General features: G+C 40.1%; 1 long non-coding RNA gene across 1 annotated transcript; it reads right to left on the reverse strand.

Annotated features, from left to right (window-relative positions):
• Positions 1-11,600: 11,600 nt before the first annotated feature.
• LOC140853356 (uncharacterized) lies at positions 11,601-15,360 on the reverse strand. Its single transcript, XR_012136354.1, has 3 exons — positions 14,061-15,360; positions 13,429-13,563; positions 11,601-13,346 (listed from the first exon to the last, which is right to left on the reverse strand). It is a non-coding gene; the product is annotated as an uncharacterized lncRNA (long non-coding RNA).
• Between the last annotated feature and the right edge of the window lie 354 nt (positions 15,361-15,714).

The following is a 15,714-nucleotide window of genomic DNA, read 5'->3' on the forward strand; positions in this document are numbered from 1 at the left end:
CTCTTGAGCTCAAAAGCCCAAAATTATTATTCTCATAATCAATTTTTTTTGGATAAACATCCTTCTCCTAATGTTTCAAATTTTTTCTAAATTATTTCATCATTTTTTCTGATTTTCTCTGCGCCATGAGTCGACCCCCAGGGTCGACCTTAGGGTAAACTTGTAATAATAACTAAATCTTTCGGGCGCTTTCTCTTTTGTTGGAAATCTCTCCTTGAGCCGATCCAACTCTCCAAGTTTTCTCTCAGCCGACCCAAGTCTCCCTCTCTTCTTCCTCAAATCCAAGTTTTCTCTCAAGATCCCTCTCCCACCGTCTCTCACCCTCTAAATCGCCCTCTTGGAACCAAGTTTTTCCCCTTCTCCTTCTTCATTTGAAGCGATTCGAGCCTACCCTAGACTCAACCCATCTTCTCCAAATCGGCACTCTACTTCTCCAAAATTCTTATCTTTTCACTAAAAACCCTTCATTTCTCCCTCACATTTGCTCTCCTAAGTTCCTTGCTAGTCCTGCCGGTACAAATGGCTCCCAAGATGAAGCTTCCACAGAGGAGAAAATCAGTTCGTGGGTTGAAAGAAAGTGTGCGCCGAAAGAGACCAGCAACCGAGACCACTTCTGCTTCAAACCTTGCTCCTGCTTCAGCTCCAGCTACAACCCAGTCACCAATCAGCCTTAGTAAGATTTTTCTCTCTGATAGGAAGGTAGAGCCGGATAAAAATATTGATTTCAGATTTTTTGAGAAGGAAGGATTCTCTATCGGATCAAAAATTAAAGATCAAGGTTGAAAATTCTACTGCTCCCTAAAAGAAAATACTTATGTGGATCTTGTTAGAGAATTTTATCTGAATTTGGGATACAGCAATGAAACAGTAAAATTCACAGTGAAGGGTGTAGACATTAATCTAGGTCCTGTACTTTTGGGGGAGATACTTCATTTATCTTGTGAGGGGTACACAAACATGGAACTCCCAAGTAAAGAGGAAGGAATAAATGTTATTCTAAGAAGAACCTTTACAGGAAGTCTGAACAAATTAGAGGCAAAGATTCTTTCCATTGAGATGAGACTGTTACACCACATGATAACTAAGTTATTTTTTCTTAGAAGTGGTAGACATGATCTTCTCTCTGGTCGAGACATCTGCATTATGTTTCATATACTTACTCAAACCCCCCTGAACCTTCCGGCATTAATGTTTGAGGCTGTGAGAGAGACCTTGAATAGGTTCAAGGCACACTTGCCTTTTGGTATGGCTCTCACTTTAGTATTTAGGAGGTTCGGAGTTAGCTTTGAGGGGGAGGCAGTAGCTAGGCTATCTCACTCCGACACTATCAACCGTCATACTTTACACCGTATGAAATTTTTCAAAACTTATGGTGGTTGAACAAAAGGTATGGAAGAGAGAGCTGAGGACAAAGCAGAGGAGGAAGGACCATCCTCACCCCTCCGTGATCACAAAGCAGCTTCACCAGATATTCAGTTTATTTTTGATCACAAGGCTGGTCCGTCAGAGTCCATGAGGAGGCATACTTCAGTTCAGCAGTCAGACAGCAGAGCACATCCTTCAGAGATCAGATTGGCTGATGATCAGATAGACATGATATCTCAGCTTGTAGCTTCCATACTATCTCGTCAGTTGGGTACTTCAGCTTTTGGATAGAGATCGACACCTCACGATGTATCTGATCAGACACTGATCCCTCACATCTCCACTATTTTTCAGATGATTGCTGATCAGTCAGTACGCATTGAGCAGCTTGAGAGTTGTATATTGAGACTGACTGGCAGAGTACTTGACTTGCAGGGGCAAGTATTAGCTCTAGCCCATCCACAGCCACATGAGGATATTACTGAGGTCTCAGACCTATCTGCGGAGGTAGCCAGACTGCGAGGAGTCTTAGAGAGTGGTTTTGACTTTCTGAGGAGAGAGATCAGGGGCTCTAGTGAACATGCTTCCACTCAGTTTAGTGCCCTGATGCAATCTGTTTCGAGAGCTCTGAACCTTCTAGACACCATCAGACTCTCACTTGTAGCTCAGTCCTTTGCTTCTCAACCTTCAGGATCTTCTCATCCCTCCACTCGTGCTGGCATCCCTACCCGTGACAGAGGCAGATGCGATCGAGGTCGAGCTCGTGGACATGATCCTTCATCTCCTAACCCCATCTCTGATTCATCAGACTCCGATCCGTCCAACCATGATATCTATTAGATCCAGTGTAGTCTGTCCTTTCTTTAGTTTTTATCCAGGATCTATCTTGTGGGCCATGTAATGTAATGTTGACTGATTGACTCTTAGATAATTTCTATCCATATCTTTTTGTACTCTGAGTTAACCCTTTTGTATTGAAACATCTATGTATTCAGTCATCTTTTGGATATATATTTATATATATATACTTTGGCTTTCAATGAATATGATCAAATTGAATTACTTTTAAGATTTGTGCTGTGAAAATATTTGAATAGCAATATCTTTTAAATGAGCAAATTGGCATATCTTTTACGTTTGCTATATTGAGGGGGAGTACCAAAAAATAATAAGCAACAAAGAAACAAGCAATCAAAGAAGGAAGCTAAAGAAGTAAAATTGATCCCATCAAAAAGAAGGAATAGAGAAAATATATCCTTTAAAAAGGAAGCAGAGAATCTCAATTGATGCTGTCAAAAAGGAGGAGTAGAGATTCAAAATCGAGATTGAGCAATAAGAGCAATAAAGATTGAACAATAAGATTGAGATTAAGAGCAATAAAGATTTTACAATAAGCAACAAATCAAGAATGAGCAATAAGTAAATTGTTAAGCAAATGGGTATATATGTCATATGCCAAAGAATCAAAATTAGCTTTTTCTTTCCAAGCAAATGTACTTATTAGCAAATTTCAAATTTGTCCTTAAACTACTTATGATGCATTGCGTTCCAATACTTGGCTGTAATATTTAAGTGATGCATCTTCATAAGTTTGAAATTCATATTCAATGCTTTATATATGCCTTTGCTTAAGTATTTTGTCATCATCAAAAAGGGGGAGATTGTTGCTCCTTGAATTGATTTTGATGATTACAAAGTATTTGAAGGGGTTACTAATGATTTTGGCTTAGAAAAAGACTTATTGCATTTCAGGAGCAAAATTATAATTTTATCAAGACCTGATTCGGAAGCCTCAAGAGCAAGAACAAAAGATGTGCAATCTATTGGAGGCAATTTCAACATTTTTGAAAGTGTATTTTGTAAGAAAATTAGGTTTCTAATTTTTGAGTCAACCCCATGAGTCGACTCATGGCTAAAAGGGCTGAACGACATGCGAAAATTTTGGCTAGCACACTCTGTGAGTCGACCCCATGGGTCGACCCCCTGGCATGAGTCGACCCTATGAGTCGACCTCTGTTGCTTTGCAAGCCAAAATTACAGAACAATTATTTTCTACTCTTTTTCACAGAGATCGACCCCATGAATCGATCCATGAGCATGAGTCGCCCTATGAGTCGATCCCTGCAACGGAAAAATTCTGCAACGACTAGTTTTTAACCCGTTTCAATTATATTTAATGCTCATTTAATATGCTCTAACGGCTCTATTTCATCCCAGATTACTCTCCTCCCTTATTTTGAAGTTATATAAAGGGACTTAAAGGAGGAAATCAAGCAGAAGAGGAAGATTTGAAAAAGGTTCTTCAAGCATTCTTTTCAACCCTAATCAAGAGTCCACTTAAAGAGTTCAAGAAGCTTTTAATTCAAGTTCACCTACTCCTCAAGAGCTCATTCAAGTCTCCAACCATCTTGAGAAAATCAGAAAGAGCTTCTTTCTAATTGTGTAAAGTGTATTGAAAGCCTTATTCGCTCATTAAAGGAGCTTCATCTGTACTTCTGTGCAATTAACTGTTATACTTCTTTTGAGTTATTATTTTTATTTTGGAAGGATTTCAAAATATGGGAAGGTTGATCCGAACCTTGAATCGGATTATATTGGGTTGGCTTATACCTGAAAAATAAGTGTTCTAGTTTGGGATAGCTAGAGTCGAAGGTTTCGACGAGTGTATTCAGGTCGAATATAGTTTAGTGGATTGAAATTTCTAAGTAGGAGCTTGGAGAGTGGATGTAGGTGCAAGGTTGGCACCGAACCACTATAAATCTTCTTGTTTGTGTTGTGCTTAATTGCTCTCCTCTTAAACTTCTTTATTCTCTTGCATTCTTGCAACCAATTATTATCCTTGCATAAATTATTCTTTCCATACTTATCTTACTCTTGTTAAATAATCTTCATAATTGCAAATTAAGTTTAAATTTTTAAAGAAACCCAATTCATTCCCCCCCTTTTGGGTTGCATAGCTGGGCAACAATCTTGGCTTTCAATCATGCATAGTGGAGAGCATATCCGAAAATATCAGACGAAAGCCATCCTTCTTCTTTTATGGAGTCACGTACCACCACCCATGTGAATCTGGATGCCGCTTGAGACTGAAGAGAAAATAAAAGAATGTAACATTTGGTGTAATCTCAGCGAACATGCATAATACGGTGAAGCCACAGATATGCCCCTCCGTATTTGGCACCACCAAACACGGTAATATCTCAAAATATTGGAGGAGTGTCATAAAAAAAGAATGGAGAGGAAGCCTCAGTCCAGCTAGGAAACACTCTTCAAAGAAGCCTATGCATCCTGAAGGCGGACAACAGACTTGATTACTCGATCTCGAAACTTCAAGTTGGAATATGGGAGGTGTTTGATATTGCTCGCGCAGCACGATTATGTCCCACTCTGTCAACTCTGATTTGAAGTCCAGTGGTGCAAAGTCAGTCTCCATGGTAGCCATATCTCTTTCTTGTGCAGGAAAGCCATGAAAAGATGAAGAAGAGAAGAACTCATGGTGAAATAAAAAAATCATAACTTAGCGAGGTCCGCGTTTGGCTTTATCTGAGGATTTTAAATAACCTTAGATCTTAACAGGATGTCCAAAAGTGGCCTTCCATCGATACATTAATTACAGGAGATGTACATCGACAAAAGGCTGATGTACGCGTGACACATGAAGACTGCAAACAGACATGATTGCTGCCGCCGATATGGTAGTTAATGCCAATGGCAGATGAATCGCACTTTACGTCACTTTGGGAGGAATACATGCAGACGTGCTCTGATTCTTCCCACGTGGATGCAATTAAAATTCTGATCTTTTCAAAATCTGTACGATGATGGAAGCCAGCTCGAATTTTCATCCTAACTTCAGCTCGGTATATGGTACATGTCCTGTTTGAAACATAGCATAGGCTAAGTATCCGTTCGAGCTATTTACTCTAATAAGGTTTTGTAGATACAGACAAAGGCCAACCATACATTAAAGACTAAAAAGTATGATTTTTATTCATCAAAAGAAAAAGAATACATCCATTCCTATAGAGACACTAGTATAGAACCAAAGGCCTTGGATCCCAAAGAATAAAAGAAGAAAAGGGCACGAATCACTCCTCAGGGGGATTGCTGGGGCGGTCATCTACGAGATGGTACTCGGGCCGACAATGCCTTCGGTCTGGATGGCTGTGTCGATCTTGTTCACCTCGTCTGAAAAATTAGATGTCATCATAAACTACAACCTGCTATCCGACGACACTGTCTGTAAATCTTTGTCCAGATAATCAATTTGCAGATGCTTGACAAAATCAAGGAGAAGATGCATCTGGGCAATAGACTTGCACTTCTTGAATCCCGTAAAGAATACCACTTTGCAAGCTTGGGCTATGATCTTAACCCCCCTTCTTTCTCCAGCCGCTTTCTTCTGCTTTAGCATATTTGAATAAAATCCCCTGATCTATAAATTTACCTCAGAAAAGCTTATGATTTACCTTTCTTGCTTTCAACTTCTTCTTCAGGTGCTCTATCTCTGATCCGATCTCCTGGATTTATGAGGGCAGCTCTGAGGAGGTCTGAACTCTCCTGGAAGCGGAACGTTCATCCCCTCCAAGAGCTCTCTCTTCTTGGCTCATCCCTTTGGAGATTCTGATCTTTTTGGATGGGCCACCACTGAGGCTCCTTTGAGAGTGAATTTCAAAACTTGAAGAACTTCTTCTCGCTTCAAGTATCCTCTTCAAGTGCTCTAGATGATCACGACTCCGGCGATAGTTTCTCTCAGCCTCAGACCTCTATTTTTTGAGGATTTTAATCCTCTCCTCGAGATTTTCAACCTTCCTATTGGCCCTAGACTTTTATTATTTGAGGGCCTTAATTCGCTTTTTAGCCTATCGTAATTCTTCGTTCCGATGGAGAATCGACTCCTGAGCCTCTTGAAGAGCCTCCTCTATAAGGTTGAGTTTCTTAGCCAGCTCAGTATTGTCCCTCTCTAGATATTACAATCGATACTTCAGCAAGTCGATCTCCTCTTTCTCTATCACTGGAGCATCATGGTTGGAACTAACGAGGCTCGCCAGACATTGATCCATATGTACAAGGGATCTCAAGGCATCGGTAGATCGTTTCTCCCCCCTTTGTTCGTTGAGAAACAACTTTTCGACTGATGATAGGAGGTTCCTCGAGTATTTTGCCATAGATTGGAGGATCTCTCCTGTGGATGGAGCACGAGGCATCGGATCTGAAGGTCCTGCATGAGCAATGGTTGCGAAAAAATGGCTAGCAGGAGTCGCTATCTCTAGAGATCTCAGATCTTCCTTCGGATTGTCGACCGCCTCTTCCATCCGTACTTCTTCAGTCGGATCTTTTTCAGAGCATTCCTCGACACTCATCTCCAGTGTCATCTTTGTCGGCACCCCACCGATCAGGACTTCCTCTGAAGAACCCTACGTCACAGCTTCCAATGGTTGGACTGTGGGTTCGATGGTAGGGACAACATATTCTTCTTCTTTGACTGTGGGTCTCATTTCAGCAATCGAAACCACAACCTATCTCTTATGAGCTAGAATTCGCTCAAGTCTCTTCATGCGCTGTGAATCTATCTTGCTTCAAAGAATCACGACGAACAATCAGCACAAAAGGATCTGTGACTATCCGTGCTTTCAAAGAGCAAATTTAAAAAAGGAAGAAAATGAAAGGTCACTGCAAAATGATAAAAATCTCGAAGAGACCATCGTTTGAGTGGTCCTATCAGTTACGTCCGTCCGTGTTAGTCTCATTAGGCTGATGTCATCCACCTTAAATGCAACAGAAGCAAGCGTGAAGGTAGAAACGCTTGGCATTGGATCTAAGATACTTTTGGAGTACTCATTTCATCTGATTTTTTGACTTAAGAGTAGGGGGTAGTATTACGATGATTACCATGAGTATCTCGGATCAATGTTATATCATAATACATGTCAAGCTCTCAGACCATTAATACGATCGCTAACCACCGTATGAGCTAAGAAGTCCATCTTCATACTGAGCTGAGGCGTCCCCAAGATCTGATTTGTATTTGAGCTGTTCAGATGACTTATCTCTTTGACGTGCGCGATAGCTGTCTATCTCGAATAAGATAAGATTTGGCGTAACCATCTCCTCTGATCTCGCGAGAGTATTTAAAGGCTGAGTTATCTCATCCAGTTTGGTAAGTCCAACGGTCCGGCAATCTCGAGATCGTGTAATCTCATAGCTAACAACTCAGCTATTCGACATCCTTCTATATAAATAATAGAGCCTCGAGTATATGTAAAAAATTTTTATGGATTCAACGTGAAAGCTGTTAGCCGCAGAGGAGAATGAGGGCAGCAGTTGACGGTGTTGCCGTCACAAATGATGCTCTGAAAGGAGGAAAGATGGTGATCAGTTGCTTTCGAGAATAGCAAGAGCTGCTGAGATTAACTGACAACACTAATCTGTTTCCTTCTTTTTTTTTTTTTTTTTTTTCTCTCTGGCGAAGGTTATCTTCCTCCATTTTCCAACAAAAATAATGTCGGCTGGTGAACTGTATTGCATGACTTTCCCGTGTATCAAGGACGTATGTTTTCCTCCTGTGAATTGTACGAAGTAATTTGCTATCATTAAAGTGAACTCTAGAACCTGTGTTCGGTTGTTGGAATGGCGTGTTGCGTTTCAAACTGGAGCGCCTAAATTATCTCCATCTAATAATTAAGGGCCCACTTGGTTTCAGGTTTGCCCTGCCAAACGAGATGGCTTTCCAGAATCCCGGTCCACGTACGACTGCTATTCCTTATCCGAGAGGATAAAAAAAATTCAGTATTAGGGGATGAAAAAGCTTTAACCCCCATGGGGCTAAATTTATCCTAGGCCGTGCAACCAAATAGTTGTTGGACTTATCTCGCAATCATTATATGGAATAGCGGATCTAGCGATCAAATACAAGTTGGATATATCCTCTGGATATAGAAGTCTTGTAGGGATGGTCAAGAATTTCTATCCCCAACTTTCTCTTTTTTCTTTTTCTTTTTCCTGAAGCCAAATCGGGACTAAAGATATACCCGGAGTCAATAGCACTGTGAAAGGTGGGAATTGCTTAATCCTGATGTTGTAGCAAACTAGCCATAACTGGGGACTTCATGCCTCTGGCCAGCACACCACACGATCCGTACCATATTTGCGATGCACCGCATGAATGGGAAAGCAGAGATGAACTAGTAAGACTGGCAATTCATGTTCATAGTTCGTAAATGAATCGTGTCGATCTGAAGGTATAATACAGATTAGTTCCATCCGAACATGATTTGTTTAATTAAACGGATCGATCCGTGGAACATGAACACAATACGAATATATACAAATTGATGCGATACGATCAATCTGATGCGAGGATCAAACAGATACACGATCCATCTAATGATCCATCTAATTATTTGACTTATTTATAAAATTTAATTAAAATAATAAAAATTTAGTCAAAAAATTAAAATAATATAAAAATAATTCAGTCTAGTTCACAGTTTTAAATTTCATCATTATTTTTTTTAAGTTAGCATTATAATTTTTTGATTTTTCTTATTTATTTTTAAATAATTTTAAAATAAATATGTTAAATATGTATAAATGTATCGTGTAATTTGTTAGCCTATGTTAATCCATTTAGTTAAACGGTTTAAAATAGATCAAAATGGATTATGCGGGTCAATCTGCATTTCATAAATAGATCAATCCATTTATGATCCGAACTTATTTATTTCAAATTCAAACTTGTTTAAATACGTGTTCTGTCATGTTCGTGTCAATGGATCGTATCAAAAATTGTCAGTCCTATGAACTAAAACGAGATGTGCATGCATGTCACAAACTTAACATGATTTATAATGTGTACAAAAATTAAGATGCATGTATGATTGATATGATGTATTGATATATGATGCATGTAGGGTATAATTTTTTGATCAAATTTAACGTAGTTCGTGATAACCCAAAAGTACGAGCATTAATACAAGGATATTCTTAAAACTGAAATGAAGGGGGGAAAAAATGCGCCTTAAGCGACTTCCAGAAGAACCTTTGTATGTCCCATGCATTCACATTGGTCTGCTGATACTGGCCCAAGTCAAATCAAATTATTTTTCTTGACTTGCTGGATGGGCGACATAATTAAAGCCATATTTATTGGACGGGTCAAATTATTACACCGACCATACCATTTGCACGAATGCGCGCGTCACCCATGTGCTCACGGACCAAATAAGCTCCCAACTACATACAAAAGCAGGAAGGAAAGACACAATTTCCAATCCAAAAAATTTAGAGGCCCTTCCGTTGAAGTACAAAAAAGAAGCCTCATATTCTCTGACAATCGCGTTCGCAAGTTTTATATGACGAGTCTCCCAACGGTAAACGATCCGTCACCTAGTTGGCATTAACCCAACATGCATGCATGATGAGCTAGCCTGCTGGAGAAATGGTTCAGAACTGTAGCCAAAAGACCTTTACAACAAAGAATAAAAGGAAAAGAAAAGTACCCACCGCCTCCCTTCACTTCTTGCCGAGCCTTTTCCCTTACCAATCACCTTCTTTTCCATTCATTGGCTATCATAAGAATCTAAGGGGAAAAAATTTAGAAAGAAAAGTAGAGATAGAGAGAGAGAGAGAGAGAGAGAGAGAGAGAGAAGCTTCCTACATATTTCTCATGACAAATTCAAATTCATTAGCAGGAAAAGGGTGAGAAAATCCAATAACAAAGACAATGTACGCTAAAATACAATGAAACCCAACGCCATTATGAGCGAAGCCACGAGCGAACCACCAAGAACATTGTCTGCCATAGGAGGGGCCTTGGAAGCCAGTGGTGGTGTCATGTAGTACCAAGGGAAATAAGGCAATATTGGGTTAGGAGGAGGAGGTGCAGGAAAATTGATATATGGTGGTGGAATATATGGACCATATCCCGATGGCGGTGGCGGAGGATAATTCCCATACTCAGGCGTGCTTGGTGGCAGAGGTGGATATCCCCAGGTTGGAGGGTTCGGCGCTGATGGAGGCGGCGGAGGGCAGTTGGTGACCGATGTCGGAGGAGGGAGGCATGGATATGGACATACCGGAGGTGAATTGTCCCCCAAGACCGATGTCGGAGTTCTAGAGAGGAGAATTAAGAGGAGTAGGAGGGTGGAGAAGGAATGGAAGAGCTTGGAAGGCATGGTTTAGGTGTTACGAGGAGAGTAGGAGGTGGAGGGGAGAGAGAGAAGGGATGAGTGTTAGCGTAGTAGGAATAAAAAGAAAGGAGGTGAAAGTTGGTGAGGGTATATTTGGAGCTAGGGGATGGAGCGTTTTGCGTCTTATAACGCAAAGCCGTGGAACGCGAAAGAAATAGTTTTTATTGTTAATATTTTGTTGTAATTAAATAGTGCTATGAGAACCAAACAATGAGACCCAGAAAGAGAACGTGGCTCATGGGTCCCATAGGTTGGTGATAACATTGGATTCGTTTTGGTGTGCATATAATATAAGATGGTATTGCTCGCAGTTGAGTTCGGTTTTGGGTGTTAAATAGTTTGGTAATTGTTGCATGCCCATAATCTTACGTAACGTCCAAGGGATGGAGTCAAGGTGCAATCTTTTTCAGAAATGATGGCTGTGAAAACCGCCGGGTTTCCGAAGCCGTGGGTCCGGGTCGCGGTGGGAGCACCGCAATGAGGATTTGGAAGCTTTCACCGATTGTCGGTCGTGTGATACTGTGATGTGTGCTTTCTACCTGGCATCCATGTCGTTTTGTTGGGGATCCACAGCGAAAGACATAGCCGCGAGACTAGGCACATATTTTGTTATTCAACCTAACTTTTTATTCTGTTATTTGGGAGCTTTGAAAAGAAAATTGAGGGAAAAAAAAAAGGCACAAAATAAGAAGTAATTAAGTTGATTCGTTGGGAGGATGCGAGGTTATGTATTAAAATACCATGGAATAATTTTTATCAAAACAATACTTGCCAACTTGCTGTGCCACAAATTATTAGTTTCTCTTCTACATCTTTAGATAAATTTTTTGTTTAAACCACATTTTATTCTGTAACTACTAAATTCAAATTAATTATTATAAATTTATATTTATTCAATAAAAATGGGCACTATCATGTCGAATTATTACCGTGTGTCGTCAGAAAAGTGACATGCAAATAAAATTTTTATCTAGATTGATGGAAACTTTGATAATTATTCAAATAACCTAGATCCAAATTCTATTTCCATCGACGTGCAAAGAGTTGAAGGTAAGTGGAAAAGGACTACTTCATATTTTGGTGGTCCATTATCTCGAGGTCTCTTTACTCTTTAATTAGTTTGAAAATGACCTATGCTCATCCTATATTAAAAATAAATAATAAATTATCTAACTCAGCAAAAATAATTTTTAGATAAATCATCCTACATTTATTACTCAACAGGTTTTTACATACAGCAATTTGTACAGGATAGCACACTTACCATCTCATATCAACCACTTGCATTTCTTCACTAATATATCAAAGTTGGACTTGGAGAGCGTGAATAACACGTAATCCCAACGTAGCCAGCGTCGCCCTGCAGCACGTTGGCGTTTGCTGACCATTGACATTCTCAAAGGAATGCAATGTAGCGAGGACATAATAATTATTGCAGGCAAGGACGAATGGCAGATTCCTTGCACCACTCACAGAAGATGACAAAGCCTTAATTGGCTGTGTCATGCCCATCCACCCCTGCTTCTCTACAACACGCGGCACTCAAACTTTTGTGCAGGGATCTCTGAACTGGTTAGTGGACACCTATCGCCTGGTAGATGAGGCTCATTCATTGCTTTCCTACAATGAATCATTGGAGGCATATTGCATGGTCCAAGCATTTGGTTCCTTGCTTAAAAGTTTGAGCATGATTTTAATTATTTCAATATGGCTGTTTATTTAACAGGTATGGTGTGAACTTGAGTCACTCCTGCTAGGGATATCTCCTTCCAAGTCATTGAATGTCAAGTCATCAGCCTGATCAATCATGTATATTTATTTTTACTGTTCCACGAAAAGATAATTTAAAACTTTTTTCTTCAGTTTTTTCTATATGAAACCACTTGATTGCTTTGCACAAGGCACCCAATTATTGGTGATAGGTAGATGTCCATTTTGCTCGAGGACTTGGATGAGAAGGTTCAGTTTTATGCCCCCACCCACCCAACAAAAAAAAACTATGACTTATAGAAAAGGTAGATAAATAAAGTTACGCCAAGACAATTATGTGGCTTCTTTTGTTGATTGAAGATCGAGACAATAATTGTATAGAACATCAATGGCATTTGGAACACAAAAAAAATTATAAGTAGGTCTTTATGTAGTAGCAGCAGCAATCATCCAAAAAAAAAGAAAGAAAAATCTAACTAGGTAAACACTAAGATAATTATCACATCAATGATATGTGAATTATGATAGACACTCGTTGTTAGAATAACATATGTTTATTAGAATATAATGTGTATTCACTTTGAAAAATAATCATTGTAACGCATCTAGACTGTTCTGACAAAATAGTTCACCTATTAATAATGACCGAATCAAAGAAAGTCGTTTAGTAATGTCTAAGTTATAATACCTTTAGCTGGTTTTTCAACCTGAAAATTTTTACATGCTGGACAAGCTTTAAAAATTCATCTTCTTCTATTTTCTTACTTTTCTCAACTGGTTGCCTGGAAAACTAATTGAAAAAAGTAGTTAGGATGTGCTTGACTAATCCTAATCCACTTGCCTATTGTGACTTACTAAAATAATTACTTGAGATAGGCAAAATTTTTTTAATATTGCAAGCTTTATAATTTTTCTCTTTTATTTCCCAATTGGTTTGCAAGCAGGCACCTAGTATTTGTTAATTCCCTTCACATATGGTTCCCATGGTTCTCAATGTGCTTTCCATGATCTTTGTCATCAAGCCTGCTAGAGGACCGTTTGTTGTACTTTTGGAGTCTTCTTTATGAACCGCTTTACGTGCTGAAAGAGTTGCGTTTCTCGTAAGTGCACTTCATACTGTAAAGATTTTAGAAAGCATACGGTAAAGAAATTTTCTTCCAACCTTTTTTTCTTTTTCCCTTGAGCTGTCCACTCATTCCCCTAAATAACCCTCTTTTCCTCCATCAATCCACATCAAACGTTGGAGCAAGACTTGTAGCTGGTTTCCAATTTGCTTCCCGTTATAATTGTGATGAGCCTGTGTCGGTGGTTAGAAAAGTTGCATCAAGTCCTTAGATATGGAATTGGCCAAGACCATTTAATAGTTGGAAAAATAAAACAGTGGCTAAAAGTATCACTTTCATGACACAAAGTAGGGATGAAAATGAGATGATAGTTAATTAAAAAAATGAAATACAGTAGTCAATCACTCAGAAGGTCATATCTAAATACCTAAACATCTTCTCTTGGCTTTTGGCTGGGCACTGGATATGAACTTTTTATAACTACAAACTTAAACTAGATTAGCCTCGTAAGCCTCCAAGTCATTCAGTATACCACTATCGACTCGCGACAGAAGTAATTAGTTTAAATTCATTATGAAAATATAAACCCGTGGCCTTAGAAAAAGGAGAGCATCAGCAAAAATTTAAAAAAAAAATAAATCACCATGTTAATTATGTGTTTTAATACAGATGCCATCTTAAAATTGAAGATTAGAACATACATGCCTCTCAAAAATGCAACAAGAATTACCAGGATACAGCCGGATCTTTTGCTGTTCAGGGCCATCCTTCTCCAATATGCTTTGTGCACTCATCTCTCTCTCTCTCTCTCTCTCTCTCTCTCTCTCTCTCTCTCTCTCTCTCTCTCTCTATTTCATTTCTTCTTACTCCTAGACTTTCGAATAAATGTGACATAGACTTCCCATTTCTTGCCGGCATGGGTGGTGGGCTACACGTTGGACATAGGTTTACATGTTAGCATTATCTTATTCCACTACCGCTCTTTTGCTCCACAAAATGGTCCACACACCTAAACTCAACTGATTTGATTGGTTGCTCCTTCAATAGCGTGACAATTAAACTATCAGCAATAGATGCATGGTAAATAGGAAAAGATAGAAGCGAGCTCAGCAACCAATGAGAAGACCACAGTTATCTTAATTGCATTTTCTTGCTAATTACATCACACACACACACACACACACAGCATTGTTCATGGTATGAGCTCAAAAGCAACGGAGCAACTACACAATTTTATTCTAACTGAATCCATATAGGAATCGAGAGTACATCAGATTATAGTGTACGCTTGGACGGAATTGAGAACTTAAACAAAAGAGCAAACACGAACCTATATTAAACAACTTTAATATACCACATATTTATCGTCCACAGCCCCGTCAGAGCCACAAAGCCAACAGACCACAACCGACCAACACCGGCAACCACCCTATAGAACTCCGGCCAGCCCCATCAGGACGGTACCCAGTGTCCACTGGATATAGAATTCCTGGTGGGCTGAACCAATAGGGTGGAGTAATTGGCGTATATGGTATTGGCGTTGGTGGCGGTGGGCAGAATGGTGGAGGAGGGCCCGTAGGCTCAGGAGGAGGCAGCGGCGGCGGTGATGGTGGTGGCGGAGGCGGCACCCACACTGGCGGAGATGGCGGTGGCGGGCTCGGATATGGACAAGGGACCCCACATGGGTTGCAGGTGCACTTCATCTCCAATTCTCGACCTCGAAGAGACACTGCACCCCCTTCTCTCATCAAAATAGAAGCTCCCATGATGATCAAAATCATCGATAACAGCGGTTTCCGGCATGGGTGAAACATTTTCTCCAGTGTAAATATTGGACTACTCACCTCAAATTCCCTTACCAAGGAGAGAATTCAGTATTACTTGCCTCCTCTATGCCCTTCTTCCAGTCCCTTCTTCTTCTTCTTCTTGTTGTTGTTGCTTCTGGGAGAAGGGTCTTCTTTGTTATTATTTCCCCTCAGTGTCCAGGTTTGGTGCATGGACTCCTTAACAGAAGAAAAAGGTGAGGTGGTGTGAAAAATATGGACTCTTCCCTTCAAAATGGCCATTCTCTTGAAAGTGATCCCCACGTGGGCCGCACTGTTTTTTGAGTGGGCCCCACGGTCAACGGCTCACACGTTTTAAGCCCATCGTTGTTTGGATGGGCTCAGGCTCATCCCAAGATTCCTCAATTTTTCTGGTGCGCGTACACCAGAAGAGACCGGGTGCAGACTATGGACCATTTGATAAGGATCGGAAGGTTGTCGGTGATGTTGATCGGCCTGGGCTGTGGGTACCACTGCTTTCTGTCAGTTTTCTCTGATGGTGATTGGATGGTCCTGGGTGAAGTCATGTTTATCACTTGCGGTGCAAACCGCTCAGAATGG

This window comes from Elaeis guineensis, chromosome 13 (genome assembly GCF_000442705.2).
Source record: "Elaeis guineensis isolate ETL-2024a chromosome 13, EG11, whole genome shotgun sequence".
NCBI lineage: Eukaryota > Viridiplantae > Streptophyta > Magnoliopsida > Arecales > Arecaceae > Elaeis > Elaeis guineensis.